The following is a 22,543-nucleotide window of genomic DNA, read 5'->3' on the forward strand; positions in this document are numbered from 1 at the left end:
CTCTCGAAGAAAATATAATTTTTCAAACAATCCGACTAATCGAGACCTAATCTAACAGAGTCCAAGAGTCAATTTTTGCCCAGTGTTTGAATAAAATTTTCTGCCCTGAAAACCTAGTGATCTCCTTTCCTCCTCTATGTCGCGTCGGACACGAAATTCCACTTGTTTCGGGCCAGTGGAATTTCGTCAACGATACGAACGCAGAGATAAGGCTCGAATAACAGTTCTAAAATCGTGCACGATCCGGTAATGCAAGCCTACCTCACGTGTACGTGTACGTCTAACTGTCATACGGCAGTTCGTGGAAAGCGTTTCCTCCATTACCACGTTTCTTCCGCCTTTCCATTCAAAAAAACGTTGTCGTGAAACTTTATTCATACTGTCGCGCGGCAAGCGTTATTTGAACACGTACGTACGTATACAGAGTGATTCTTAAATGCGTGTCGAGAGTCGGGCGCTGAGAATAAATAAAAAAAACGTCCTGCACACCTGAAATTTCGAGTTACAGACAATATTTGATGTGTCCCTCTTTGTCCCAATATTTGACGAAACCTAAACCATTAGATTCCATTTAAAAACTATCGTAGGAGAAAGTTATCTATATCAGACCATTTGAGAAAATATACTTGTAACCAAATAATTGTAGCCAGAACAATTTTAATATGCATAGATCTAGTAAAACACTATGCGATTGATTACAAAAAAATTATTTTCAAATGTAAACATAGGATACAGAATGAAATGCCTCTTCTTTTCATTTTTTTTTTTTTAAATTCTTTTGTATAACAGAGATATGAAAGAAAAAAATACTTCTTCTTATTATTACAAGTTATAAGTTTCTCCTGTAATTGTAATTTACATTTACCTTAGCCTGATTGTTATTGATCTTTTTATTGGCTGATCAGCTTTTGCATATTCAGTAATTAAACATATCATTTTATACATGTCGCTGTATTGTCCAATCTTCATTAATATCAAGACAAGTTTATAAAGTAACACAAGTTTATAAAATATATATAAATAAAATACTCTTTTTCATTTTTAACTAACTGTTTTGCGTAATTTATTTTTAATATTACAGCAGAGTAACCTTGTTATTTATCTATCTGTTCTCTAATGATAATCTGTTGCCACAAAAACAGAAAAGTGTCTTATACACACACACACTGTCCTATACATTGTTCAATCTTCATTTTGTGCGTCGTTAACATTAACTACAATAAGAAAAGACTTATAATTACTGATTACGCTCTTCGTCACACACCTCGATACTTAAGGCTTCAACGTACGCAGAATGACTGTTCACTGTATACAGATTCATCATCTAAAGGCGCGTGTTCGAGGATCACTTTGTATACGAGAGACACGGTGAAGGATAGTTTCGCGGGCGATTTACCATTATCGAGCAAGGACGTTCGTTCGCTCGCCAAGGCTCCTCCTCCTCCTCGTCTTCGTTTTATACTACTCGAGCGTCACGGAAAGTGCTTTCCACTTTAATGACGTCGCTGTCTAAAGTTATCCACCGGCGGAACCAGTTCGCCAACCGTGCACCTCGATACGTATGTACCGCACAGCTCGATCGAGCAAACGAACGATAATGGCACGCGATTACAAGCCACTGGCAATTGTCCGTGTTTTCCGTAATTAAAATCGTTCGCACGTAAACTCGTCGATTAAATTACGATGTGACCTCAGCGAACGTCCCACGGGACGGATAATTTTCGCGATAGGGAAACGACTCGGCCGAGCCGACGACGGTGCCATTATACAGATTTTAAACCATAAGCATATTCCTTAATTAAACGAGTGCCGATAGGTGTGTGTGTGTGTATATATGTATGTATGTATGTTCAAATTGTTTTTTCTATTTTTCTTATTTCTTACATCATTTTTCTTTATATATATAAATAGTTATATAATTATTATTAATACATTATATAATATAATTATTAATATAGTTATAATATATATAAATAAATAAGTAAAGTTATAATATATATAAAGAAATAAGTAAAATTATATATATATAGAAAATTATAGTATATATGAAGAAATAAATAAAGTTATATATATATATATATAAAGAAAGTTACATAATTATTAATATAGTTATAATATATATAAAGAAATAAGTAAAATTATATATATATATATATATATATATGAAGAAAATTATATAATTATTAATATAGTTATCAGTATATATGAAGAATTAAATAAAATTTATATATATATAAAGTATATAATTATCAATATATTTAAATATACAGTTATAATTATTATTAATATATTATATAATATAATTATTAATATGGTTATAATATATATATAAAGAAATAAATAAAATAGAAGAAACAATTTAAATATACATACATACTATATAGTATTTTGATCTTAGCAATCTTGTATAAAATATATAAAAGCTCACACTAATCCTCATCAATTAATATTCATTGGCCACATATTTTGTTCAACAATTAAATGTTTACCAACTTCATTCAGTTCAACTTTTAACTTAGCTTGATCAATTCTTTACATAATTTACTAATTTAATTGACTACAGATTAATTTGTACAATTATATTATGTGTCTATATATTATGTGTCATTTTAAGATGTAGAAGTATGTTTTCAATGAATTGTTGGACTTTAATAAATTTGTGGTAAATTCACAAATACACACAACAATACACAAGATTATATAAAATAGCAAAAATATAATCTCTGTTATGACAACCTCCGACAAATCTTTTTAATCGATAATAAAAACTAGTGTGCACTTATACAAGCTCCAAATTATATTTGGTACTTTCTCTCTCGAGTCGCGATGCAGTTAAGGAAAGAGTATGCTATATCTAGACCTAACTGTTCGAGGCTCTCTTATAAATTCCAAAGATCCAGGCAACGAGCAAAATGGGGCGATATAAACTTCTTGAAAACTTGATATACCGGTAGTTTGGTTACACGACGTGTACTAATGAGTATTCCAATCACACCTAAAGCTGCTATCCTAGATAACGACGTCTAACACTACTTATCGCTGGAATTCATTTTTTAGCCTTTATTGCATTTCAACGTTCGTCTTTTTTCCTCTTCTTTTTAGTATCATTGAATATTTTTCAAGTGTCTTGTCATCTCTCTTTGTCATACTCGTGTTCGATGTCATCATTGAGTCCTTTTACTGCAGGTTGTTAATTTATTAGCTTCTCTTAATTGTTGGAATCTTCTTTTTCCTGACGTCCTCGTACGATCTTTCATTATTTTCACACCGTATGATCAACGTATTCTTTTGACTTCTTTCTGACTAACTTCTTACTTCTTTCAAATTATTTTGCTCTTCATTTATTTCCTTTATTATCTGATCTTTTCATTTGAAATTTCTTTGCTTCGTTGCTTCTTTTTTTTTTGGAACGCCCTCTGTTAGTAAAATTATTTATCATCTTACGTGAAAATTATTCCATTAATCCAAGGCACAATTCAGGAAAGCAACTACACAATTGGTAGAAACTAGAAACATTATTTTAGAGACAGCAAAACAGAACATTGTTTATGTTATTTTATTAAACCCAGGCAAAGAAGAATTATTACTTAATTATTTTCAAACTTCTATCTGACTTTTAATACAAGATTCACGAGATGACAGCCTATCTATTATATACCATTAATAAAGGATGGAATTAATGTCTATGAAAGCCAAAAGTGGTCCTTAAAAATCTATAGAGATCAGATAATTATCAGGTACGAATTTAGAGAAAGTAACCGCTAATGACCATGTTCATCAATGACGAATCATTGGATCGATTTTATTCAGCGTTGAAATTTGGTCAATAAGTAGTTAAAGATATAGAGACACTATTCGATAGAGATGTAGAAAACACAAAATTAAATCTTTTATGAACTGGGAGAATTAATGTTTAATTTGGAATGTCGTCTCTGTGATACTTTTTGACAGTCAATTCGTCTTGACTCTCTCTCATTAATGACTCAATTTTAATTTTAATATTAATTTACTTGTTCTTAATTTTAATTTCAATTTTACTTTCTTCTATTTTATACACTGTACTATACGTGCTATTACTTTCCTTTATTTTACATACGTACCATAGGTTCTAGAGAATTTCAGAATTCTAAAATCACCTGCACGCTTATAAATTATAAAAATATATAAGATGCCAATTTTGACTGGACATAACTCTATTTATTTATTTAAAAACTGTTACTTTTCATCTAAGACGCAATTCATTGTTATTTTATAAATAGAGGCTGTATTTGCCATTATTGCGAATTATATTCTAATAATTATTAATAAATCACAGAATTTACTGGTTCAAATTTAATTCCTCTTCAGATTATTCTGGTTTCTGCCTTATCATCGATTTCGATGAATTTTTAAAAGTTCCCTTTCAGAAACGATTAATTTTACTTGTACAACTCCTTTATCAATTTTAAATAGAATTAAAAATAAAATTATTAATACAATATAATTGATAACTGAGACTGGAGGAGTTAAATAAGATACATTAAACAGCACAAACACATAAAGACATCCACCGATGACTTTATTCATTACCAATTCTTATAAAGCAACAGTAAGATAAGAAAATTTACCGCTGAATTCATAAATAAATTCCAATTCAATGGCTAATAAATTCTCTGTGTATAATTGTGTTAATAATTCATCGTCACTCTGCATCACTTACTTGATGCTTTAATATAATACCACGCTGCCTCATGAAATATGAAGGCAGCTGCAGTCGAACACCGGTAAATGCACGTAACACGGTGGTCTCTGTTCATCGAGACGTGCCGATTATCTTACAAGCCCACTGGCGCTTATGAAATACCTAAGATTGAAATGTATGAGAGGAACACCGTGTTACCGCTTTCTTGGCTAAAGTCCAATTCACTCGTCCCACCCTTTACGGATTCGCAAAAATTGATATACGGAAGCACCTTGTGTGATGTAAGATTGCACTGATGAACGTGAGGACCTCCTGAAAAGACATTATATGTATTAATACAAATTATTTTGTATATTTAATATAAATTTATATTTATTTATATATATATATTTAATATAAATTTATATTTATTTATAATTTTGTATATATATATATTAATAATAATTATTGTATATATATTAATATTAATATTAATTTTGTATATATTTAATTAATATTAATTATTTTTATATAAATTTATATTTATTTATATATATATATTTAAAAATTTACATTAAAATTTATATTTATTTACATATATATATATATTTAATATAAATTTATATTAAAATTTATATTTATTTATATATATATATTTAATATAAATTTATATTAAAATTTATATTTATTTATATATATATTTAATATAAATTTATATTGAAATTTATATTTATTTATATATAAATATATATAAATAATTTTTTTTGGTTAATCCTATGTACAATTCAATTTTACGAAGGATGAAAGATTTTGGAACTTTTCCTTTATTAATGTTGTTTCATTATAAATAAATAAATCACAAGTAAAACGTGATAAATATATCTTTCTGTTTATTCTTAATCCTGAGACAGTGCGGTGTGAAGAATTTAATATTCTATTATGAATATTGCATCCAGTAACACATAAAATTTTAATAAACTTTAATAAAATTTTATTAAAATTCTTCATTTCTTCATCAATCCTTCGGATGTTCAATTTAATATTTAATATCTAATTTTTAATTTAATATTCTGTTAAATTTTAAAAATTATTGTTGAATATATCACTGATATACTCAACAAGTTCCCAATTGTTAAAATAGTTCTGCGAGAGATATCCACAACATTGAAAAAAATTTTTTAAATTTCTCCTCAGTTGTTTCACTAACGGAATCCGATGACAAATAAAATGAACTCGAATCACAACCCTCCGAGATCGTTGTCGCGTAAAACGATGATATGAAAGTATGAAATTCTCGTGAAACATCTTTCTAAATCCTGTCGATCGACTTATCGAAAGAAATGAAAAAAACGTAACACGTTACTTTTGCTACCGCTTTCTATATCATTTATCCACTTTACGAACGGTATAAATTGGTGGTCCGCATTCGAGAGGACAGTATAACGGTCCCATTTACATTCAACCGCGCGAGAATTAATGACTAATTGAAAAGCCGTGTAGAGATGCGCCGGACATTGGTTTCGTTGCTCGCGTTAAGAGAGAATGTTCGCAATTTTTGAAACTTTCAGAGAAACTGCGAAACGGAAATTTCACGATGCGAAAACACTTAATGTATCTTCCTCTTGTTGAGATATATATATAGGGTAGACCAAAAGTTTCTTCCTATCTATTTTGTTTAAAATAATTTTGTCCAAAATTTCAAAATCCTAAACTCCATATTTTCGAAGGCTAAAAGTACCAAAATTTCAAAAGATGGGAGAAAACTAATTTCAAGTTAAATTTAAGTTCGAACATGATTTTTTCATCGTGTTTTAAACATTATTTCTTGTTGAACGTTTGATTTATTTTAATAGTGATTTTTGGCCCACCCTATGTATACAAAGATATTTCATTCCTTTGTTTATGGAGTTATGCTCGTAATTAAAAAATAAATTGTAGTTCTGTGATATCTGAATTTGAATTTTAGCATCGTTGGATCAGATGATTTAGATTTATGTGCTTTAGATTATTCGAGTGCTTAATTGCTTGAATTGTTTAATTTTACTTCGTGTTTTACACTTTCTGCGATTCAATAAAATCCCAAGATCTCAAAATTCTAAAATTCCATATTAAATATCAAAATTTCTAGATTCCAAATTTCCAGAATTCCAAGATTCCGATATCCCGAAATTCAAAAATTTCTCAATTATACAAAATCCAGAGTTTCAAAACATTTAAAAATTCTTCTTCGAAGTTTTAAGATTTCTTTAAGAAGTTTCAAAATTCTGAGCTTTAAAAATTCCAAATTTAAAGATTCAAAGCTCCCAAATTCTCAAGTCTCAATTCAAAAGTCTCAGGATTTCAAAATCCCAAACTCCATATTTTCGAAGCCTAAAAGTACAAAAATTTTAATGCTCAAGCTCAAGAGCCCGAGCTTTCAAAATTACAAATTTAAAAGTTTCGAAACTTCCAAATTCTGCAGCTGTTTCAAAGAAAATCCCAAGATTCCCAAGCTCCGTACTTTCGAGCTGCAAAAAGTTCAAAAATTTCCCAAAAGTTCAAGACTTTAAAACTTCAAACTTAAAGATTCCAAAGTTTCCAGATCTTCAATTTCCAAAAGATCCAAGATTTCAAAATCCCATGAGTCTCAAGCTCCATATTTCCCAAGTCCAACGTTTCAAAAAAAAAAAAAGTTCAGAACTTCCAGAAATTCGAAGAATTAAGCAATTCACTCCTAAATCGTTACGACGCTCAAACTTTGAAACGAACATCGTTACGATCAAACGAACTTCATCGCGACTAAAGCAGACATCGTCCTTGAGATAATATATTCCACGTCGACGTACGAAGAAGCACGAAGGATCCGCTCGATCGTGATGTCGAGTAATAAAAAGCAAATCGCCGATTCATTCGCGAGTCCTCTGAATGAAATGATCTTTCCGAGAAGAATCAGCAAGAGGGAGAGATCGTACAATAAAAAAAAACTCAGGAGAGGAAAGCTGAAAATCGATCGAAAAGAAAAAAAGAAGAAAAAAAAACGCGATTACGCAACGTTCATCGACAGCGAGTCGAGCAGATTGCGCGTGACGATCACGATCTTTATCACCGCAACTAATTGGTATTCCGATAGGAGCAGCCACCGTGAACGTTACTCGACGCGAGCAGCGAGTATGGCATGGGAAAAACGCGAAGAATTTCGCCGGCTAGCATCGTCGACACCTCGCGAGCGTACCATATTTCCAACCAGCTGGCCAAAACGTTGGCTACCTTCGAAAAAAAAAAAAAAAAAAAAAAAAAAAAAAACGCCAGCCGTTAAATTATAACCGCTCGTTACAATCCGCTCTAACATCCGCTGTAAATAATTGGAGGATCTGCAATTAGAGAACTGCGAGGCAACGAACACCGCCAAGTCGTAAACGCTCGTATCGCACTTACAAGTACTGTAAAAATTCTCTTGCATTCTTTCAGTCCGCGAAACGTGTCCGATTTCCTTTGAAAAATTGAACGAGGTTACCGGGGCAAGGAGGATTTTGTTTCAAATTGTCGAGTAAATGGGCAAAAATTAATTCAAAAACTCGTGGATATTAAATTTCTTTTTTCTTTGAGTGTATGATAAATTCATTTTATTGTATAATAACTATGCATGTGTGTGTGTGTGTGTGTGTGTGTGTTATATCTAATATTTTATATATATATATATATATATATATATATATATATATATATATATATATATGTATAATTAATTATTTATTATGTATTTGTCGCATTATGCATTAATCGAAAATTTGAAGCTGTCAAAAAGCACACAATGTACATATATAATATTTAAATATATGTAAATATATATTTCTACCTAACTTTATTATAAATATTTAAATATATTATAAATNTATAAATATTATAAATACTTAAATATATTATAAATTATAAATATTATAAATATTTAAATATATTAATATTTAAATAAATTTGTCTACCTGACTTTCATTTTCTTAACTGTCAATGATAAATAAAGGTATATAAATAAATATCCGCAAACTATTGCATTTTTGAAACCTCTATCTTTCTTTTTCTTTTAATAAACGTTGGATCACAACAGAATGAAATAACTTACATCCGAGTTATTTCCAGTTGATACTACAGTAACTTCTAAATTTTGACGAAGACTAAAATAACTAACATTCGAGTTATTTTTATTTAATATAGTATTTTCAAACTTTGATACAACTTACATTTGTAATTAAATCTATGATATATAGTTATATATATGAAATATTAATATAGTAACAGTATGTTATATAGTAGTAATAGTGTATTATATTACTACTATTGAAATGATTTATATTTAAATATCAATAATAATATGCTAGATCAAAATATTATAGATTTAATGATAGATTAAATAATATTACAGATTTAAACATTAATATTATATAATGATAATGTAAATTATTCGACTACTGCTAGAAATCCTTACATGCATTGTGTGTATGTTTGCATCTCCAAATTCTCGATAAACAATTACACGTCATTTATCACGTGTCGCTCATAAATTAATTATCGATTATCATTATCATCTAGTCGTCATCAATCAACTTGATGCGCATCAATTTATCGCGCATCTCAGGATGACTTATTGCTTCGATTTTTATCGATTCATTCAGATTCTACAATGCATTATGAAATATTCAAAATGGAAAAGAAACGTCGAGACAACAAAAATCATCGTACGCACGACAAAAGAGGGAAAAATCAGGACGAAGGAATTAACCTAGTTAAAAGAGAGAGAGAAAAAAAAGAAGGAAACGAAATAAATCGGTCTGGCTTTCGCCATTTCGTATGTACAAGTCTGAAAAAATTCGAGAGCGTCTCTCTTTCGTCGTTCGTTCGTCGAAAATTCTGTAGGTAGGATAGAGAAGATCGATCGTTACTGCATTACTGATGGTTCGTGATCTGTTTGGCAATGGCCGGACAATTTTTTCGCACGCCAGTCGCCTAACAACGCGAATCCGACCGGTTCCCGAGATTTCACTTCCTACCGATCCCGAATACAAATCGGCGAAACACACGCCCGAGAGCGCGGCCTCGCCAGGAAGGAAGCCGATCGGCAAGGAAACACTTGGCGATTCGTGAATTATCCGGTGCAACCTCTGGAAAACAAGAGGCCGCGAGTGAATCGCCGGGCGAATGTGATTCCCGGGGGATCGTCAAGGAGAGGAAAGAAAGACATGGACGTAAGAAATGGACGATGAAATAAAACGCAGACGCGATCTAAAGGGCTGAAAATGGCTGGAACGAAAACTTGGAGGTGAATAGATTACTCCCTAAGGGAGCCAGTAAATTGTTAAAGCACGTGTAGTAAGAAGATTCTACTGTTTGCTATAGAATTTATGAGAGAGAGAGAGAGAAAAAAAGAAATTTTTTTATAGATTAAAAATATTACTATGTAGAAAATATGTTGCTACAAATTAAGAATATTACAAGTTAAGAATATTACTAAAATTATGAATATTCAGAATATTATTAATGTGTAGAAAATGCTACATTAAAATGCTAGATTAAAAATATTATAATAGAAAATATGTTGCTACATGTTAAGAATATTACTTAAATTATGAATATTAAGAATATTACTACTGTGTAGAAAATGTCACAGTAGATTAAAAATATTATAATAGAAAATATGTTGCTACAAGTTAAGAATATTACTTAAATTATGAATATTAAGAATATTATTACTGTGTAGAAAATGCTACAGTAGATTGAAAATATTATAATAGAAAATATATTGCTACAAGTTAAGAATATTACTTAAATTATGAATATTAAGAATATTATTACTGTGTAGAAAATGCTAAAGTAGATTAAAAATATTACTGTGAGTTATATTTATATTATATTAAAGGGGGATAAGAACAGTCTCTAATTTATTCTGAAAAAATAACAATATTCTTTGCATTTTTTTAAAAATTTCTTTTCCATCATATCGAATTCATTGTCGAATCTGTTTTTGAACATTGTAGTTATGAGATAACTATTTTATATTATAAATATAGTAATATAGTATAACTATTTTATATTATATTACAATTATAATATATATTTATATTATTTTCACATTATAATATATATATATTATAATATACATATTATATTATTTAACCACGTAACAACCAAAAATAAAATGTCCGACATCCAGAGCTCTTAAAAATATTTTAATAAAACTAAATAAAACTAAATAAAATAATTCTCTACCAAGATTCTACTTTTTTCGATTTTCTCATTCGTGAAAACGTGAATTGAATTTGCATAAATATTCGCACAGAGATCCAAAGAACAGAGAATTCATATCGAGTAAAAGTGAATCGCTCGTTGTTTCATTTAAGACGTTCAAGATCGTAAATACGTCGAGTATTTATTTAGGTTAATCGTTCCACGTGTACGTGTAATACAGTTCGAGAGTATACCGTTGCTTCTTTACAGCAATGCAACATTTTGAAGAATCGCATCCATTTTTATGCCAACTCTAACGGGATGCGCGTTTACGTGGTCTGACGATGAAGAGATCAATCTACTGCGCCCGACTAAAGTCGCTTTTAATCGATCATATCAAGATTTACAGGAAATTTCTTTTGACCGAACGAAAATTTATTTCATTCATTTTTCAATAAAAAATAATCAATGTAATAGTCAATGTGTTAGATAGATAATGCAATAAATAAAAATAAATATAGTATCAATTCTTTTCTCTGCAGATTAATTTTTCTTTTTTTTTTTAATGAAAATTTAATCGAATGAATATGAAGACTACTGTACAGATTTTCATTAATTTTGATAATCAATTTATTTTTACACCATTGATTTTCTGCCATTTGATTGTAACAGAATTCTTGAGAAATCAATTATTCTTTAATGTATCAAGAACACTTGTTACAATTGGTAGGAACAAATTATTTTATTGTACTTGATTAACATATAACCTTTTACACGAGAAGCAATGAAATAAAGAGAACGAAACGAAAAATTTACAATTCTGATAACGAGCATGTTTTATATATATTAACTGCATATAAAATATATATTTATTTTAAAATATACAATTAACATAACATGAATTTTAATGCTAACTTGCCCGTTACACGAATTTCTTGTGATTTTAAATTTGAGAAGTGGCACGATACACGATTTCACGTAAAAATATGTCTTCATTGAAACAGATGAAATTTATATTTCTGCCAAGCACAATAAGCGTTTTAACGCACTAAAAAACAATTAATACAATAGTATTGTTAGAGTAATAATCTCTCAAGCATCTGAATGCTAATAACTAGACTGCAGATTTATATTTTTATAAATACGTGTGAAAAAGCAGATTCATTTTATCTGTTGAATATTACGACTGTGAACGTTTCATATATTTTTTCATACTTTTAAACTTCACACGAACGCGCAAAAATTCGTAATCTATTAATAAAAAAGAGTCAATTGAAACGAAACCCGTTTTGACTTTACCTTGCAATTTATCTTGACAACACAGATTGTACCTTTTTTAAAACCACTCATTTTCGAGAAATCGACTCGCTGGTCTTGTTAGCCCGAGTTCGTTTTAGTCACGTTGGTTTTCTATTCGACAATTTTACCTGGACGATCCCTAATTTCTGTATAATTTCTCCGCAATTCCTAACATTATTAGAAATCCACCACGATAATCTACAGTAATCTATCAGACGTTAATTTCCCTCGGCAGATAGTACATTCGTTTAAATTTCGCGTGAAACGAACATGTTACGACTTTCACCGTACATACTAATTGAAGCAAGTCAAGTTTTAAGCCTTTTTTAATTTCTCGTCTCGCGTTGTGGGAGACTGTCGACACGTCGAATCGACGATGAACTTTCTAATGTCGAATACTTTAAATTATCTGCGAAAACTATTTCCATTTCGAACTTTCAATCGATCGAGACCATCGATTTATTGATTTTGCCGAGTCGATCGTGTTTTAGGAAACATTCAATAATGTCGTTTTCTCAAATGAGAGTTGAATTATACATATGTGTTTAGTATGTACACGTGGTGAAACTACTAACTTATAATGTACTTATTTTTAAAATAAATTCAACTTATAATGTACTTATTTTTAAAATAAATTCAACTTATAATGTACTTATTTTTAAAATAAATTCAACTTATAATATACTTATTTTTAAAATAAATTCTTATAATATACTCATTTTAAAAATAAATTTAACTTATAATAATAATTATTTTAAAAATAAAGTTAACTTATAATATACTTATTCTAAAAATAAATTTAACTTATAATGTACTTATTTTTAAAATAAATTCAACTTATAATATATTTATTTCTAAAATAAATTCAACTTATAATATACTTATTTCTAAAATAAATTCAACTAGTAATATACTTATTTCTAAAATAAATTATGACGTGTCTCACAGAATTAATGAAAATTTCAAGTTTTTTATATAACGCACACGTATAAGGTTTTCTATGATAAACTGTTGGAATATTTTCGCGAGTCACTGCATACGTATGTTATTGAAAACATAATGCATAATCAAAATAATTTCCATACGATTATTTTTTGTCGATTTCAATACATAATGGATTCAAATCCAGAATTTCATCGATTCTCAGAAGTCAGAAAATGTTTCACATCCTAAAGCTCGTCCGTTCTTGTCCAAATTTCACATGAATCACACAAAAACTATCCACGACAATCATTCACAATGATTCCTAATTTCTATCGTTTCTCTTTAATTCAATTGACACGGACAGAAAATCCTTCAAATGCGCCGAACTGACACTCAACATCGGATCGATATTTCCAGCCTTTTTAAACCTTCAATTTTTTTCAACTCTAAATAATAAAAGAGCCATCATCGTAGAGAACAGGCTTTTTATTGGACAGAGATCAACGAAAAAACCGTGGAATCCGCTAAGGTCTCGAAGGAGGTTAACTCAGTTTTCGTAACGCGTGATCGGGCCGAGATTCTCATTGTCTATTGAGACTACTGTATTATTACATCGTCGAAATGTGTTCGACGATCTCGTTACAGTTAGAGGATAAGCCAATTTTTCGAGCAGGGATTCCTTACGGTACTTATCCGCAACGAACAGAAAAAAAAAAAAAAGGGACAATAACGTTGCGTTTATTTAATAATATCCCTGCTCGAGATAATTAGAGGATCATCTACCGATTTTATCGCGCGTTCAGCTATCCAATGACTTCAGACGATCGTATTTTATCGTATTTACTCGACAAATGCCACTTGACAATTTAAAGAGAATCATTTCACTTGCAATTGGATTTCTCGTTGGACAGGCACTGATCAGAGTGAGGATTTTCTTTTTAGATAAAATCGAATTTTTCATACACTTTCTGGAAAATATGAATATTGTAATTTGCAAGTATTTGAAAATACGAATATTGTAATTTGCAGGTATTTAAAATACGAATATTGTAATTGTAATATTGTAAATAATATTTTAATATTGTAATATTGTAATTTGCAAGTATTTAAAATACGAATATTGTAATTTGCAAGTATTTGAAAATACGAATATTGTAATTTGCAGGTATTTAAAATACGAATATTGTAATTGTAATATTGTAAATAATATTTTAATATTGTAATATTGTAATTTGCAAGTATTTAAAATACGAATATTGTAATTTGCAAGTATTTGAAAATACGAATATTGTAATTTGCAGGTATTTAAAATACGAATATTGTAATTGTAATATTGTAAATAATGTTGTAATATTGTAATATTGTAATTTGCAAGTATTTGAAATACGAATATCGTAATTTGCAAGTATTTGAAAATACGAATATTGTAATTTACAACTGAATCTAAAACCCTTTCAAATACCATATTTTCTTTTTAAACGAATATGAATATTGTAATTATATGTTCTGACTTCTGATTTATTTTATATTAAATTATTATAAATTATTTACATTTAATTCTGACTTCGATACTTGAAAATATTCAATATATCATAAGTGAGATATTTACATTTACTGAAGGAAATCATCTTTTATGAAATGACCCGTTTCAGAGAATGAAAGAGGAAATTATTTATCTTTATCCTCAACATTCCTTGCATTACAAAAAGTATATATGTCTCACTCTTTATAGGAAATAAATATTAATCATTACACACTACATAAGACAGATTTGAGATTTGGAATTGATAGCAGCAGCTTGAATATTAGACGTATATTAAAAACAATTAATATCCAAGTATTTCATAACATTTATCAAACACACACATACATAAAATTTGCAACATAAGAACTTAACTTGCAATTAAAAAGAAAATTATCTGTCATCCAACAATATTGTGTAATACTAACTCATTGAAAATCAACATAATTTCCGTTGACATCATTTATATATGGCTGTTTGTATGAAATTCTAATTTTTTGGATATCAGTGTAAGATTAACTGTGACAGAAAGTATTAAACATTCTAGGTAGTATAATTTTACAAAATTAAATAAAAAAAATTCTACATTTGAAGTATTTGTAATATACAAGTAGTATGCCTAATAATTTGTTACGATATTGAAATATTTACTACAATATATTTAATTTCTTATAATTTATTTAATATAATATTGTATTGAACTATTATAGTATTAACACATTATAGTGTATTACAAACACATATAATATTGTATTATAGTATTAAATGTGTTTGTAATACACATTATAGTTTATATTATTAAATTCTGAATGATTAATATAAGTAATTCTTAATAATTAATTATAATATAATGTATTATTATTCGATCATGTGAAATCTGTAATAGCACAATTTTGTTCGAGTTTTTCTTCGCCGTGCCACACTGTGAAAAAGTTAAATCCTCAAAGGGGTTAATCTAATTGTTCTAACGGATGTTTCGCAGGGATAGATTGATGATGGCGGGATGATGAGGGATTACATTCCGAAAAGAACAATCGTGTACAGTTAGGAAATTAGACCGAGTCTCAGAAATCCGGAATCTTGGATTGCGTGTATCTGAGGTGTCGAGAGGTGGAAGGGGGAGGGGAGCATTGTGCAGAGTCAGAACACCTTGACTCACATGATTGGGATCTCGCGAGAACCACCTGCAGCCTTCGTGACTGCCGGTGCAATTATGAGAAAGTCTAGCAAACTCGCTCGTTAGAGAAGCCACGTGCGACCTTCGATGACGCTGAAATTGGCGATACTTAAATTATCACACTAACGCGAATACTTCTAACCCTTCAACTTTCCTGGTCCTTTCTTTCGTTGGCTATCTTCAACCTGTTAGCTAAAATCGTAGCTAAAAGAGATACAGTAACGTGCATAAATAACTGGACACTCAGTGCAATTTCATTGAGAGATTAATATAATTTCGTTACGATATTTTTCACGAAACGTTTCCTTTCCTTTTCGAAGCTAGATTTCATACATTTCTTTTTTATATTTCTCGTTGCAAATTTCTTTTATTCTCAATTTAATTTGAACTCTTTTGTACGACTCGCCAAACGTAATAAAGTTAAATATCAGAAAGTATCTAAATTAATATCAAAAAAAAAAAAAAAATGGTCGCCGTAAACCTGAAATTTCTTCAGAAAGTGTATTTATGTATAAAAATCGTAATACAGTCGATAACACGTGAATTTCTACCGAAAGTTATTCCGTAAAGAGGATTACGAATGAGAAATTTCGACGAGATTTAACGTTAGAAACGGAGGAGCCTCCGTTTCAAATACGAATGAAAGAATTCCCGCATTAACGCGATTTAGCAACGAAACATTGTTATACGAATTTTTAACGTAACACTGGACTCTGTAACAGGATGGGATAGTTAACCGAGTACCCTTGAATTAACTTCCAGAAGTAGCGGTTAGGATCACGCGTTAATAAATGATTCGCGGATTTCGTGTTAAGAAACGGAACCATTAGCAAGAACAAACAGAATACCGTAACACTCAACGGAGTAGAATTTTTGCTCAACATTTTCAGCTCGCGCAGATTGTTTCGTTGGCAGGCTGTTTAATCGTACCGCTGCGTTTATCTCTGACGACGAAGATAGAAACTCTTTACAAGGGAACATGTATACAAACTGAACCAACAGTTACAGATTTCGCGCGGATCATTTCTCACTGTTGCTGGATATTAAATTATACAGAAATAATAATTAAATTATTATAGTGATAATATAATATATATATTATAATATAATAATATGTTTAATAATAATATTAACATAATATATATTATAATTTAATAATATATGTTTAATAATATTAATATAATATAATATATATTATAATATAATAATATAATATGTTTAATAATAATATAAATATAATATAATATATATTGTATTATAATATAATAATTATTTAATTATTATACAGAAATAATAATTAAAAATAACAATATAATTATTAAGTAGTTAAAATTAATATAATGTACTATTATATTATATCATAACATAGTGATATTGTTTAATATTTTCTTTAATTGTCTGTAACAAGAAATATTCAATAATGTTTTTCTTTGTAATCAAATTTTTAACTTTCATAAATTAATACATTTGTGTTACGATCATCTAGATTAATTTTATTTTTTACTTTGTCACAGTTTTTTTGCTTTCCCTCTACGAATTTATGATGAACATGTGTACAGTGTACATGATATAATTTACGACCATTGAAGTAAAAATTGAGTAAAAGAATTATATTTAATTATATTCCTAATATATACATTATATTTAATTATATTCCTAATATATACAAAGTTACTAATATAATTACTAATGTAAAAGATAGAATCTCGATGAAATATTGTTTTTATTATCAAATATATTTCAGGTATTTTATATATTTCTTCATATTATGGTCATTATATCTTATTATAATGAATTAACAATAATAATGAAGAATTTATGCAGTACTTGTGGTTACTGGTTCAGTTATGTTTCTGACTGTATTTACTCATTAATACACTCATGTTATTATTCATCTTTCTCTTCACTGTTCAATTTCACTTTATTAGTACATGTTCATTAAGAAAGCGGTAATTAAAAGTATTATATCGTTTTATATAACATATCACTATACATTGTTCAATGGTCGTTTTGTATAACGTGAATAATTCATTCTGTACATATATCTTAACATTAACACAGTATTAAACGAGAATTAATAATACCTGTAGTTACTAATTCAAATCAAACTCTTCACTGCGCTCATTCATTAATACAATCGCATCGTTAGTCATCTTTTTATCCACTGCTCAGTTGTATATATGTCTTTTATATGTCTTGTTTGTATATATCTACTCATGTACATGCTTTTTATTCATTGTTCACTTATATACCTATATTCATTATAAAAACAATGATTATAAATTTATCGTTATGCACTGTTCAATACACGTTTAGTACATCGTTCTGTATAGTTTAATATTAACGGTAGGATCTGTACAAGGACCTGTGGTTACCAGTTCAATTATACTCTTCACTGTAACACGATCGTTTCCAACACAATTGCCAATAATGGTCGCGGGAAAGATCGGTTGCAACACGTGCTTCGCATTTGCTCGAGCACCAAACGAATCAGGGTATAAAGATTTCTAGCCTGCCACTCTGGAGTTTGATGTGTGGTGCCACCGAGAATATTTACCGTACTGGGAGGCCGGTAGCGTAAAATTGGATAATTAGGGACGCACGAGCGAACAGAGAGACGAGAATGATGGACCACAACACGGGTCGTCCTTGTCTGTGAACCGTCTGAACGAAGGTTTCGAATATGCTCGATCAATTTTCCACGAATTTATCGCGAATCATCAAGCAGAGCAACGACTTCTCATTAAACATGCAATCACGGCGAATTATTTTTAGCGCCAACATTGCGGATTATTATGATCCGAATATGTTACGCATGCTTAATTAGAAAGTAAAGAGATGCATGCAATTACGTTTAATAGCAACACTGTACACATTAGGTAACATGTACATAGATACATTGCAAGTGATTCATTGAAAATTAAATGAATGTTTCTGCTGTTAATTAATAAAACAAAACGTCTAATTTCGTCAAAGATATTTGTATGATTTTTAGTAGTTTATCAGTAATCTTGATTGGTTTGGTGGAGAACAGTTAAATTCGTTTGAAGTTGAATATGTGTCCTTGAATATAGTGGTCTTTTCTGTTGTTTTAATTTTCATCTTACAAAACTTGGTATTATAGCTAATATTAATGTTAATGCTACAAAATATTCTATAAAATATTCAAATGTCAAAACGAAGACAAAATTCTCTTAATTATCCCTTGAAACTCGAGATTTATTTTAAATAGTATCATTTCCATGCAAATATGTTACTAATAAACTAATAAAGTGCGCGTTAATTTTCATTTTTTAAAAATCAGTGAATTTCACTTAATAAACCTTGCTGATGAACCTAGCACCTAGCAAGACCCTGTTGTATAATAATTTAGAATAAATATTAAATTATTCTAATAAACATTAGAAAAACATTAAGTTATAAACGTTTCTTTTATAATTTTAGGATTTTATATTAAGCAAAAAAAAAAAAAAAGATCTGCAATTTGCAACAGAGATCTATTTAAATTTTAAATTTCATTTGAGTAAGATTCAAGCCCGATTCAAACCTGAATCATATACATAAATACAATCTACCTATAATTGAAATTGCTCGTCGAGATCAAAACAGAATTATCAACAATTACTCACCGCAGTTATCTACCGTTGTTCGTTGAAGGCTAATTAGGAGCTTCGCGAGTTACGCGAAAATTCATACCGGATGAAAATCAAACCGAAACAAGAGCTCGTAAATCGCCGCGAGGAGATTTTATGAATTCCCTCGAAAACCCGTTAATAATTAAATATCGCCTTTTTGAGCTAACTTTCGCGCTCGAACCAAGTTTCACATGCATACATACATCACATTTCCTCGTCTAATTCCATTCAATAGACGAGTTATGACTGTAATCTGTAATTAGATTACAAATTTTTATACAAATCCATATTTTGGAAGATATAGTTCAATGATGTAGAACTTTAACGATTACCTAATATGTATTATAAAAATATTGGATACGTTTTGTATATTCTTTATGTGATAATACAAAAATTTGCAATCTATTCATAATATTGATCATCTTTTGAGTTTCCATATTCTCAAATACAATAGAAGTCCTTATTTCTGCACGATTTTTCTAAAATTAAATTGCATGTATCCAAATGGAAGTCAAGAAAAAATATATATATATTTTTTTTTTGGCTACCTAAGTAAATACATACCTCTCGTATTTTAAACGTAGTATCTATTTCTTAAAATGTCGTCACTCTCTCTCTCTCTCTCTCTCTTTTCATCCACGAAAATTGAGGGTTAACGAGAAAGTATCCAATAGAGAGAGGAAAAAGGAACAAATAATCGTCGAAGCCTCAATCCTCGCAGAAAAAGGACGATGTCGTGGAATGTCAAATCATCTTTCACGTGATAAATTAATTGTTCTCGACTCCGCGTAATCACAATGTCGATAGCCTTGTTCCATATAATCTGCGCCCATTTCCCACCGATAGCTAGCTCGTCTCTCATCCCTACGTGTATCGGAGTCTTATTACACATTATGTTCTACCTTTTTGTAATTCCGCAATTTCATTCGGAAGCGACAGGTTCGAGCTTGTTCAGCTGGGTTCAAAATCCTGAACGTGTGCAGCCGCCGTCTTCGATTAAAATCATCACGTTCTCAGCTACGCCGTTCGAGAATAGTGTCGTTAATTCAACGCTGACCAAAAAAATGAGGCATCGCTAATTACTGTAAAAGTGATTCTATAGTTACCTGATCCCATCGAGGCGGTACAACGTCGCTTTGTAAATTCCTTTTCACAAAGCGAAGCGTGAACATACTGTTTTCGAGGCTGCAAAGAAATTCCAAGCTAACGGACGTAGAGTGGACCAAATGACACGTGACGAAGGTGCGATCTGCACGCCACCACAAGTTGAAAAACATCATCCCGCGCGTGTGTATTACCAACACTCTCGTTTCGTCTCTCCCGTCGCCGTTTCTGACAAAGATCATTGTAAAAAAAAGATACACACGTGTATATGTACGTACGTACCGATTCATTTCGGCAAGATAACGGTGCGCTCGAAACGACGAAAAACGATCGAGGAGGAGCCTGGACGTTTGAATCCCCGAAAGAGCCCTTCGAGACGCTTGAAATCTCGTAACTCGACTCACGTACTGTCCGACGTAGTAATCTTCGATGATCGACATTCTTAAAATCCTCGACACTCATGTGCGAAACACATATCGAGGATCTCTTCAAATTACTCGCAGCGTTCGTTTCTTTTTCAAAGGAACGAAGGATGACGATGAAATACGTGACAACTCGAAGGTACTTACGTCCCGTTTCTGTCGCTTCGAAAGCTGCTGACGTCACTCAGGCATCCGTGCGAAAAAAAAAAAGAAAGCGCGCGCGAAAAGCAAGAGGAGGTGTTCCCGCGGAAATGACGCGTCGAAATTTTATGCAAAACCAGGGCGGGACGAGCGAGGTCAGATGGAGCGTGTTGTCAACGGCGAGACAGGTGAAACAAGACCGCTGGCGGATAACACAGGTCCCTGTAGACCGACTGCATCACCCGCCAGAGGAAAGGTAGTCGGTTTACCTTACTGACAGCTGTTCGAGGGGGGAAAAAGGAACCCGACGCCGGTAATAACGTGCTATCGCGTAACAATCAACTGGTACTTAATCGTAAACGGTGACGGGCCACCATTATCCTCTAAATCGATCAGTCGCAGCGTTAATTACACTCGTTTGGAATCTGAATATATCCGAGGGTATTACATCGCGCTCCCAACTCTGTCGTGTAAATTCGCGCGCGTGTTGTCACGTGGTCGGACGAGCTTGAGCTTTAATTACCATCTCGGCCGAAGACGTGAAACACGAGAATCAATCGGCGGGACGATTTAAAATCCGTTTAAGATGGAAACACCGGTACAACCGAGCGTAAAACGTTCTAATTCGAAATCATTAAACCAAACCCTGCCACTTCGATTACACGCCTCTTACAGAGAGCAGAGGGACAACATGTACCGGTTTAATACTGAAACTAAAATAATAAACAACCGGTTCACGGGGTATTTACATACTTTCTGCTGCATGCTCAAAATTCTCATCCTATCGAACGATAATAGGTTCTTTTTAGAATCGTTTATGTATCACATAAAATGAAATTGAATCAATGAATATTTCTTTCTGAAACAAAAGTTAGTCGCAACTTTAAGAAATTGTTTAAATTAGCTATGCAAAATATTCCTACATTCAAAATGTAATGTGTATTTTTTATATAAAAAATCTCAAGAAGTAATGATTATCCACAAATTATAAATACTTTAATTTCTTTAGTTAATTAGTTCTTGACCAGAGTGAAGACTAAAGAACGAAGAAAGTGTATTCATCCAAAAAATTCCTGCAGTATGGTGTTCTAATTAATTTACCCGAATTTTGTATTTTCTGATGTAATTCTACGACTATGTTATAAATCTTGAACGATAAGAAACTTAAATCATACGCTTCAAACGTTTATAACTTATTGTTAGAGCATTGCAATAATTTCTCAACTATTTATTATCTTATTTTTCTCTCCCATTGCAACTATTTATTATCTTATTTCTCTTTCGATTTTTTTACTACTATCCTAGAAATTACGAATTCTATCCACCTTCGTGGATATTTGCGAATTTTTGACAAACTTGATAGTTAAAAAAACTACAGAAATACACAACATGATATATAAAAACGTCCACTAAGCGAGATATCAGTTAAAAGATAAACAGAGAAGACGAGAACGTCAAGTTAAC

General features: G+C 30.6%; 1 protein-coding gene and 1 long non-coding RNA gene across 3 annotated transcripts in view; one reads left to right on the top strand and one right to left on the bottom strand.

Annotated features, from left to right (window-relative positions):
- The window catches only part of LOC122533415, a 32,477-nt gene that overhangs the window by 6,166 nt on the left and 3,768 nt on the right, over window positions 1-22,543 (top strand). The gene's annotated exons all lie outside the window — the stretch shown is intronic.
- LOC122533416 lies at window positions 4,273-21,178 on the bottom strand. Of its 2 annotated transcripts, XR_006307708.1 has the most exons (5): window positions 20,519-21,178; window positions 19,977-20,429; window positions 19,745-19,891; window positions 19,407-19,665; window positions 4,273-4,993 (listed from the first exon to the last, which is right to left on the bottom strand). It is a non-coding gene; the product is annotated as an uncharacterized LOC122533416 (long non-coding RNA). The 2 variants fall into 2 exon arrangements; XR_006307707.1 differs by lacking the exon at window positions 4,273-4,993 and having other exon boundaries at window positions 18,111-19,665.

This window comes from Frieseomelitta varia, unplaced genomic scaffold (genome assembly GCF_011392965.1).
Source record: "Frieseomelitta varia isolate USP_RPSP 00005682 unplaced genomic scaffold, Fvar_1.2 scaffold_526, whole genome shotgun sequence".
In the NCBI taxonomy this organism is placed as follows: domain Eukaryota; kingdom Metazoa; phylum Arthropoda; class Insecta; order Hymenoptera; family Apidae; genus Frieseomelitta; species Frieseomelitta varia.